Below are 10,703 nucleotides of genomic sequence, written 5' to 3'. Positions count from 1 at the left end.
CCCCAGTTAGAATGGCTCACATTCAGAAATCTACCTGTGGGGAGCAACTTGGACTAGACTAAGTTACTGGAATTAAGACTTATTCTATGCATCTGCTCTCCCACAATATGGCGCTGGGAGAGGAGGAAACAGCTTCTACACAGCTGCCTCCAGTTCAACCAATAAACAGCAGGACCTGCTCCTGATTGGAGGAGAGCAGCGTACTCGGCGTGTGGGTAGCAGAGTTGGGATTGGTGGAAGAGGACTATAAAGGAGGAGAGAGACAACATGCACGAGGAACATCTAAGGAGAACACCTGAGGAACACCTGAGCAGCCCCCAAGAGAGCCGGCCGGCGGTGTGCCGCTCCCCCGCGGAAGTGGGGAAAGTGGCAGGGGGAACCGCCCTTCCACGGAGGTGGAAGGGACGGTAGCCAACCCGGGAAGAACCAGCAGCAAACCCGGGAAGGGCCAAGCAGACAAAAGAACAGCGCAGGGTCCTGTGTCGTTCCTCCACGAAGAGGGGGAGCGACATAATGGTGCCGTGACTCGGATATGAAGCCTAGGCAGGGTTCAGTGTCGTTCCTCCATGAAGAGGGGGAGCGACATCTACCAACAATAGATGCTGGAGAGGATGTGGGGAAATAGGACACTAACCCACTGTTGGTGGGAATGCAAACTGGTTAAGCCACTATGGAAGTCAGTCTGGAGATTCCTCAGAAACCTGAATATATCCCTACCATTCAACCCAGCCATCCCACTCCTTGGAATTTACCCAAAGGAAATGAAATTGGCAAACAAAAAAGCAGTCTGCACATTAATGTTTATTGCAGCTCAATTCACAATAGCTAAGACCTGGAACCAACCCAAATGCCCATCAACAGTAGACTGGAGAAAGAAATTATGGGACATGTACTCTATAGAATACTATACAGCAGTCAAAAACCATGAAACCCGGTCATTTGCAACAAGATGGAGGAATCTGGAAAACATCATGCTGAGTGAATTAAGCCAGTCCCAAAGGGACAAATATCATATGTTCTCCCTGATTGGCAACAACTAACTGAGCACCAAAGGGGAAACTTGTTGAAGTGAAATGGACACTATGAGAAACAGTGACTTGATCAGCTCTTGTCCTGACGGTTGATGTACAATGTAATACTTTATCCATTTTAGTATTTTTTTGGTTCTAGTACCATTGGATGAACTCTGTAATTAACACACAATTATTCTTAGGTGTTTAAATTTTAACTGAAAAGTGATCCCTGTTAGGAATTTGGAAAACATTATGTTGAGTGAAATAAGCCAATCCCAAAGGGACAAATACCACTTGTTCTCCTTGATAGGTGACAACTAACTGAGCACCAAAAAGGAAACCTGTTAAAGTGAAATGAACACTATGAGAAATGGTGACTTGATCAGCCCTCACCCTGACTGTTGATGAGCAGCTTAATATGTTATCCCTCTTAGTATTTTTTTTGTTTGTTCTACTTAATACTTTTGGTTGAATACTGTAATCAATACACAATTCTTCTTAAGTGCTGAAACTTAACTGAAAAGTGATCACTGTTAAATATAAGAGTGGGAATAAGAGAGGGAAGAGATGTGCAATTTGGGACATGCTCAAGCTGACTTACCTCAAACGGTAGACTTAGAAACATACCAGGGGATTCGAATTCAATCCCATCGAGGTGGCATGTACCAATGTCATCTCACTAGTCCAAGTGATCAATTTCTGTTCACAATTGATCATAATGATAGGACTAAGAGTCAAAGGGAGCACATAAACAAGAATAGTGTCTGCAAATACTAGCTGATAGAATAATAAAGGGAGAGAATGATCCAACATGGGAAGTGAGATACACAGCAGACCCAAAGAATGGCAAATGTCCTAACAGCACTCTGGCCTCAGAATCAGCCCTTAAGGCATGCGGATCCAGCTGAAATGCCCATGAGAGTATTTCAGGCATGGAAAGCCAAGACACTCTGGGGGAAAAAAAACCTAAATGAAAGATTTCCACGAGTGAGATCCCAGTGGAAAGAATGGGTCATGAAAGAAGGAGGTACCTTTCTCTGATGGGAGGAGAGAACTTTCAATTTGACCATGGCCTTGTCTAAATATGATCAGAGTCAGTGAACTCAGGGGGCTTCCATAGCCTTGGCAGCTCTTGACAAGAGCCTAGGGTGATTACTGATGCCATAAACAAGAGTGTCAATTTGTTAAGTCAACAACAGGAGTCACTGTGCACTTACTCCTCATGTAGGATCTTTGTCCTTAGTGTGCTGTACATTGAGATTTAATGCTATAACTAGTACTCAAACAGTATTTTTCACTTTATGTTTCTGTGTGGGAGAAAACTGCTGAAATCTTTACTTAATGTATGCTAAACTGATCTTCTGTATATAAAGATAATCGAAAATGAATCATGATGTGAATGGAAGGGGAGAGGGAGTGGATAAGGGGAGGGTTGCGGGTTGGAGGGACATTATGGGGGGGAAGCCATTGCAATCCATATTCTGTACTTTGGAAATTTATATTCATTAAATAAAAGTTTAAAAAAATTAAAAAAAATGTGTTATCCAATGTGAAGTAATGCTATAACTAGTACTCAAACAGTATTTTACACTTTATGTTCTGTGTGGGTGCAAACTGATGAATTATTTACTTAATATATACTAAATTGATCTTCTGTATATAAAGATAATTGAAAATGAAATTTGATGTGAATGAAATGGGAGAGGGAGCTGGAGAGGGGAGGGTTGCGGGTGGGAGGGAAGTTATGGGGAGGAACCATTGTAATGCATAAACTGTACTTTGGAAATTTATATTTACTAAATAAAAGTTAAAAAAAGAAAAGAAAAAAAAAAGAAGGAAATATTGTCATTTGCAACAGATAATAGAGGACATGATGCTAAATAAGATAATCCAAGTATAGAAAGACAAATACTGCATGATCTCATATGTTTAATCTAATAATGTCAGACTCACAGAAACAGAGTAGAGAATGGTGACCTCCAGAGGATGAGGGATAGGAAAAAATTATGAGATGCTGTTTAGCATTCAGGATTAATATTTTCCAGAGATTTAATGTACAACATGATTATATTTAATAATACTATGTTGTATACTTGATATTAGCTAAAAGAGTATATCTTAAGATCTTAAATCTGGGCCAGCGCTGTGACATAGTGGGTAAAGCCATCGCCTGCAATGCCAGCACCCCACATGGCCACCGGTTCGGGTCCCAGTTGCTCTGCTTCCAATCTAGCTCTCTGCTATTGCTTAGGAAAACAACAGAAGATGGTCCAAGTCCTTGGGTCCCTGCACCCTCCTGGGAGACCTGGAAGAAGCTCCTGGCTCCTGGCTTCGGATCAGCACAGCTCTACCACTGCAACCAATTGTGGAGTGAACCAGTGAATGTAAGACCTCTCTCTCATCCTTTCTCTCGATCTCTCTCTCTCTTTCTCTCTCTGCCTCTCCGTCTCTCTCTCTGTGTAACTTGAATTTCAAATAAATAAATAAATCTTTAAAAAAATCTTAAATTTTCTCACCATACACAAAAATGTGATAACTATATGTGATCAAAGATATGTTCATTTGGTTCATTGGTAATAATTTCACAATTTATATGTACACAAACATTTTATTCTATAAATATATACAATGAAGCAAGCAAAAAAGAGAAAATGGGAAAACAGATATGGTGTGTTTCTGAAGTGTGAAGAGATGCCATTTTTTGTTTTCATTCTTGGCACTCTTAAACATTCAGGCCTCTTTAAGTTAGGCCTTAAGTTGTCAAAAACAAGCAAAGGAAAAAAAAGTAAGATGGTTGCACTTGAGTGAACTGCCAAAAGCATCTATAGCCAAAAATCTCAGTCACTGAGAGTACTTGACAGATTCAGAAAACAATTTCTGGATCCATCAAAAACCTGGAGCTGTCATAAGACCAATTTATCCCCTTTACCTTTTCTAAGAGAAATTATGAACACAAGTAAATAAAACCAGATTGTTCTATACAATAGAACTCAGAATAGCTACTTAGACTAGGTAAACAGACTGTCCAAAAAAACAAGGTTAAAGGTAGTTCTAAAAACAGATTCAAGTTGTCCTGAAGGATTTCACTGTTGCTGAAACTATAAAAATCATCTTACCTTGCATTTTCAAATTATATTTATTGCACTCTCTTCTCTTAGCTCTGTTGAATTTTCAGGTTTCCTCTTTTAGCGGAAAAAGGAAGAAAAGATGATGGGCTTAAAACCTGATCCCACTCCAGACAGCTGTGTGACAAGGGGAAGACTTTCAGTTTCCTTGAATCTCAATTTCTTCATTCCTAAAATAAGAATAAATAGTATATGGGATGTGGCTGGGGCACTGTCAACCTCACTGTATCTATCATGTTCAATTTTCAGAGTCTGTTGACTGCGATATTTTTTTTTCACATTGGACAGGTCATGTGCCAATCTGTAACAAGGTTTAGAAGGAGGAATATATCACATACAAAGGTGTATACACCCAATCATCAAGCTTATAAACCACAAAAAGGATCTGTAATCTTTCTGCTTATATGTTCCTGTGCTTATTTCCAATCCTTGGCATCCAGTCTGCTGGACAGAAATAAAACTAAACTGCTTGGTATATTTTAGATGTTCACCAGAATTAATGGATGGAAGCATCCTTATGGTGTATTGTGCTGTGTTGTGATGGCCTTCAGCATCTTCTTCATATAGTAGCTTGGAGAAAGGCCAGAATTGAATTATAATCAGATTTCAGTATGAACAAAGACTTACCTGAAAATGTAATGATGGAAGCTCCAAACACTAAATGAGATAAATTTCCAGATTGTTTTTTAGTTAAATTTTTTTATTTAGTAAATATAAATTTCCAAAGTACAGTTTATGCATTACAATGGCTTCCCCCCCGCCCACAATTTCCCTCCCACTCGAAACCCTACCATCTCCAGCTCCTCTTCCATTCCATTCACATCAAGATTCATTTTAATTATCTTTATATACAAAAGGTTGATTTAGTATATATTAAGTAAAGATTTCATCAGTTTGCACCCACACAGAAACACAAAGTGTAAAATACTGTTTCAGTACTAGTTATAGCATTAATTCACATTGGACAACACACTAAGGACAGATCCCACATGAGGAGTAAGTACACAGTGACTCCTGTTGTTGACTTAACAATTTGACACTCTTGTTTATGGCATCAGTAATCTCCCTAGGCTCTAGTCATGAGTTGCCAAAGCTATCAAAGCCTCTTGAGTTCACTGACTTCGATCTTATTCAGACGGGGTCATAGCCAAAGTGGAAGTTCTCTCCTCCCTTCAGAGAAAGGTACCTCCTTCTTTGATGGCCTCGTTCTTTCCACTGGGATCTCACTCGCAGAGATCTTCCATTTAGGTCTTTTCTTTTATTCCAGGTGTCTTGGCGTTCTATGCCTAAAATACTCTCATGGGTTCTTCAGTCAGATACAAATGCCTTAAGGGCTGATTCTGAGGCCAGAGTGCTATTTAGGACATCTGCCATTCTATGAGTCTGCTTTGTACCCCACTTCCCATGATGGATCTTTTTCTCTCTTTTTTATTCTGTCAGTTAGTAATCTCAGACACTAGTCTTGTTTGTGTGATCCCTTTGACTCTCAGAGCTATCAGTGTGATCAATTGTGAACTGAAATTGATGACTTGGACTAGTGAGATGGCATTGCTACATGCCACCTTGATGAGATTGTATTGGAATCCCCTGGCACCTTTCTAACTCCACCATTGGGGGCAAGTCTGATTGAGCATGTACCAAACTGTACATCTCCTCCCTCTCTTATTCCCACTCTTATGTTTAACAGGGATCACTTTTCAGTTAAAATTTAAACACCTAAGAATAATTGTGTGTTAATTGCAGAGTTCAACCAATAGTACTAGAAGAAAAAAATACTAAAATGGATAAAGTATTACATTGTACATCAACAGTCAGGACAAGAGCTGATCAAGTCACTGTTTCTCATAGTGTCCATTTCACTTCAACAGGTTTCCCCTTTGGTGCTCAGTTAGTTGTCGCCAATCAGGGAGAACATATGATATTTGTCCCTTTGGGACTGGCTTAATTCACTCAGCATGATGTTTTCCAGATTCCTCCATCTTGTTGCAAATGACCGGGTTTCATGGTTTTTGACTGCTGTATTCTATAGAGTACATGTCCCATAATTTCTTTCTCCAGTCTACTGTTGATGGGCATTTGGGTTGGTTCCAGGTCTTAGCTATTGTGAATTGAGCTGCAATAAACATTAATGTGCAGACAGCTTGTTTGTTTGCCAATTTCATTTCGTTTGGGTAAATTCCAAGGAGTGAGATGGCTGGGTTGTATGGTAGGGATATATTCAGGTTTCTGAGGAATCTCCAGACTGACTTCCATAGTGGCTTAACCAGTTTGCATTCCCACCAACAGTGGGTTAGTGTCCTTTTTCCCCACATCCTCTCCAGCACCTGTTGTTGGTAGATTTCTGAATGTGAGCCATTCTAACTGGGGTGAAGTGGAACCTCATTGTGGTTTTGATTTGCATTTCCCTGATTGCTAGTGATCTTGAACATTTTTTCATGTTTCTGTTGGCCATTTGGATTTCCTCTTTTGAAAAATGCCTATTGAGGTCCTTGGCCTATCTGTTAAGTAGGTTGTTTGTTTTGCTGTTGTGGAGTTTCTTGATTTCTTTGTAGATTCTGGTTATCAACCCTTTATCTCTTGCATAGTCTGCAAATATTTTTTCCCATTCTGTCAGTTGTCTCTTCACTTTCCTGACTGTTTCTTTTGAAGTACAGAAACTTCTCAATTGATGCAATCCCAAATGTTAATTTTGGCTTTGACTGCCTGTGCTTCTGGGGTCTTTTCCAAGAAGTCTTTGCTGGTACCTATATCTTTCAGGGTTTCTCCAATACTCTCTAATAATTTGATGGTGTCGGGTCATAGATTTAAGCCTTTAATCCATGTTGAGTGGATTTTTGTGTAAGGTGAATGGTAGGGGGGTAGGGGTCTTGCTTCATGATTCTGCACGTGGAAATCCAATTTTCTCAGCACCATTTATTGAATAGACTGTCCTTAACCAGGGATCGGTTGGATCCTTGATCAAATATAAGTTGGCTGTAGATGTTTGGGTTGACTTCTGGTGTTTCAATTCTGTTCCATTGGTCTATCCATCTGTTTCTGTACCAGTACCATGCTGTTTTAATAACAACTGCCCTGTAGTATGTCCTGAAATCTGGTATTGTGATGCCTCCGGCTTTGTTTTTGTTGTACAAAATTGCTTTAGCTATTCGAGGTCTCCTGCATCTCCATATGAATTTCAGCATCATTTTTTCCAGATCTGAGAAGAATGTCTTCGGTATTTTGATGGTATTGCATTGAATCTATAAATTCCTTTTGGGAGAATGGACATTTTGATGAGATTGATTCTTCCAATCCATGAGCATAGAAGATTTTTCCATTTTTTGGTATCCTCTTCTATTTCTTTCTTTAAGGTTTTGTATTTTTTATCGTAGAGATCTTTAACATCCTTGGTTAAGTTTATTCCAAGGTATTTGATTATTTTTGTAGTTTTTGTGAATGGGATTGATCTTAGAAGTTCTTCATCAGCCATGGCATTGCCTGTGTATACAAAGGCTGTTGATTTTTTTGCATTGATTTTATATCCTGCTACTTTGCCAAACTCTTCTATGAGTTCCAGTAGTCTCTTAGTAGAGTTCTTTGGGTCCCCTAGGTAAAGAATCCTATCATCTGCAAAGAGGGATAGTTTCAGTTCTTCCTTCCCAATTTGTATCCCTTTAATTTCTTTTTCTTGCTTATTAGCTCTGGCTAAAACTTCCAGAACTATGTTGAATAGTAGTGGTGAGAGTGGGCATCCCTGTCTGGTACCAGATCTCAGTGGAAATGCTTCCAACTTTTCCCCATTCAATAGGATGTTGGCTGTGGGTTTTTCATAAATTGCTTTGGTTGTATTGAGGAATGTTCCTTCCATACCCAGTTTGCTTAGAGTTTTCATCATGAAAGGGTGTTGTATTTTTCTCTGCGTCTATTGAGATAATCATATGGTTTTTCTTCTGCAGTCTGTTAATGTGGTGTATCACATTGATTGTTTTGGGAACATTGTACCATCCCTGCATACCAGGGATAAATCCCACTTGGTCTGAGTGGATGATTTTTCTGATGTGTTGCTGCATTCTATTGGCCAGAATTTTATTGAGGATTTTTGCATGAATGTTCATCAGGGATATTGGTCTGTAATTCTCTTTCATTGCTGCATCTTTTTCTGGCTTAGGAATTAAGGTGATGCTGGCTTCATAGAAAGAATTTGGGAGGATTCATCTTTTTTGATTGCTCTGAATAGTTTGAGGAGAATTGGAGTTAGTTCTTCTTTAAATGTCTGGTAGAATTCAGCAGTGAATCCATCTGGTCCTGGGCTTTTCTTTGTTGGGAGGGCCTTTATTACTGTTTCAATGTCTGTCTCAGTTATGGGTCTGTTTAGGTTTTCTGTCTTCCTGGTTCAATTTAGGTAGGTTGCATGTGTCCAGGAATCTATCCATTTCTGATAGATTTCCCTGTTTGCTAGCATACAAGTCCTTGTAGTAATTTCTGATGATTCTTTTTATTTCTGTAGTGTCTGTTGTTAACGTTTCTTTTTTCATCTCTGATTTTATTGATTTGGGTCTTTTCTCTTTTTTTTGTTTTTTTTTTTTGTTAGTTGGGCAAATGGGGTGTCAATTTTGTTTATTTTTTCAAAAACGAGCTCCTCATTTGGATGATTTTTTGTATTTGTTTTTTGATTCAATGCTATTGATTTCTTCTCTGATTTTAATTATTTCTCTTCTACTAGATTTGGGTCTGGTTTGCCGCAGATTTTCTAGATCCTTAAGATGAATTGAAAGCTCATTTATAATTTTTATGTTATTGGACCAATGTTCTAAAAACATTTGAGATATAACCATTTAATATTCAAAGAGTTTAATAACATGTAACACTCACTCTCACTACTGTTATTACAGTATTACATTCTGCAAATGTTTGTTGTGGACTATACCAATTTTTAATGAGGTACCTCTAAGGCACACACCAGGAAGCAAAATTAGTAAATGATTCCAGTTCTTTTCCCTGTGATTTGGAAATTATAAATCCTTACAGTATGAGAAAAAAAGAATAAATGTCTGCTTTATTTACCAAGTAGGGTATTATCAAAATCAATAGATGTAATGCATATGAAAGAACCCTATAAAGTGTAACATTCCATATAAGACACATCAGAATTAATACGAGCACTAAATTAGGCTTTAGATAAAGCATCCTGTAAAACCTTGCATTTTTGCTTTGTGAAGTCAAGGAGAAATGGGAGGGGCTTTTGCCTATCCTGAAAGCAAAAGTAGTAGAGGGGAGAGAAAAATGAAGCAGAGAAATGCCTACAAATTTCTTTGTTATCAGTAACCCCAGGATGAAATTTCCCCCACAAAACCTCAAAAGATGTATTCTTCATTTCCAATACTCAGGATGTTTAACTGTATATTACTGAACTCATTTAAAGCAGTAGATACAATATAAACTCAAATTATTAATACTTGTTTGATTTCGTTTCTAAATTGATGTTGTCATTTATCTGGCCAGCCAAAGTGGACTGACTGCAGTCACTCCTAAATAAACCATGACTCTTTTATCATCATATGTCTCAGTTTATAGTAAATGTTCTAAGAAGCAGAATATTATGGTTAAAGTAGCACTGGACTGCAAGTCTAGGAAGAGACCTGGAGCTCTGATCAGAACTGACTGTCTGACCTTGGGAAAATCATTCAACCTCACTTTGTTTAAGATTCATTATTTATAAAACAGGGCTAACTATATCTACCTTATCTGCCTCACAGGGTAAATGGGAAAGCCACGTGAGATTATATGTGAAAGTAACATCTTTAAAAGAGATAAACTGTTAGGTACATGCAAACAATGATGAGAGATTTTCAATTAGTATCCAAATATTTCTTCATATAAGCTCTACTCATGCATTCTATTTATTCTCCCAGAGCAATATAAAGTGAGATGCCTTCTACATGACAGCTTTTCATGTATTTAATGTTCAAGAATATCTGAAAGATATGGTTTTTTTTTTTTTTTTTTTTTTTTTTTTGACAGGCAGAGTGGATAGTGAGAGAGAGAGACAGAAAGAAAGGTCTTCCTTCCTTTACCATTGGTTCACCCTGCAATGGCTGCTTTGGCCAGCACGCTGTGGTCAGCACACCATGCTGATCCGAAGCCAGCAGACAGGTGCTTCTCCTGGTCTCCCACGCGGGTGCAGGGCCCAAGCACTTGGGCCATCCTCCACTGCACTCCCGGGTCACAGCAGAGAGCTGGCCTGGAACAGGGGCAACCGGGACAGAATCCAGTACCCCGACTGGGACTAGAACCCAGTGTGCCGGCGCCACAGGCGGAGAATTAGCCTATTGAGCCGCGGCACCGGCCTGAAAGATATGTTCTTTATGGAAAATAAAACAATAAGCTTTGTTTGAAGCTACCTGGTTTGGAATCCCAACTGTGCTACTATATGATTTTGAGCAAATTACCCAATTATAAAATACCTCTCATCATAAGTTACTCCTACAGCAAAATGGGAGTAATACCAGCCATTCTGCTTGTTTGTTGTGGCATCTTAAAATAGAAATAAACACAAAATTTACCCAGGGCAACACTGGCTCATAGG

The 10,703-nt window shown here is 38.9% G+C and overlaps 1 long non-coding RNA gene, 1 other non-coding gene and 1 pseudogene across 2 annotated transcripts in view; 1 reads left to right on the top strand and 2 right to left on the bottom strand.

Annotated features, from left to right (window-relative positions):
- Positions 1-4,148: 4,148 nt before the first annotated feature.
- LOC127493600 (uncharacterized) overlaps positions 4,149-10,703 on the bottom strand; it is a 108,788-nt gene continuing 102,233 nt past the window's right edge. The window contains exon 2 of the long non-coding RNA XR_011390658.2: positions 4,149-4,308. This is a non-coding gene — a long non-coding RNA (uncharacterized LOC127493600). The remainder of the gene's footprint in view (positions 4,309-10,703) is intronic.
- LOC149125661 (protein kish-A-like) lies at positions 4,370-4,705 on the top strand (annotated as a pseudogene).
- Positions 4,417-4,523, bottom strand: LOC127493875 (small nucleolar RNA U13). The gene has a single exon (XR_007924412.3). It is a non-coding gene; the product is annotated as a small nucleolar RNA U13 (small nucleolar RNA).

The sequence above is a fragment of the Oryctolagus cuniculus genome, chromosome 7, assembly GCF_051225735.1.
Source record: "Oryctolagus cuniculus isolate XC-2025 breed Fujian yellow rabbit chromosome 7, ASM5122573v1, whole genome shotgun sequence".
Taxonomy (NCBI): Eukaryota; Metazoa; Chordata; class Mammalia; order Lagomorpha; family Leporidae; genus Oryctolagus; species Oryctolagus cuniculus.
This window is presented reverse-complemented; position numbering and strand designations above follow the sequence as displayed.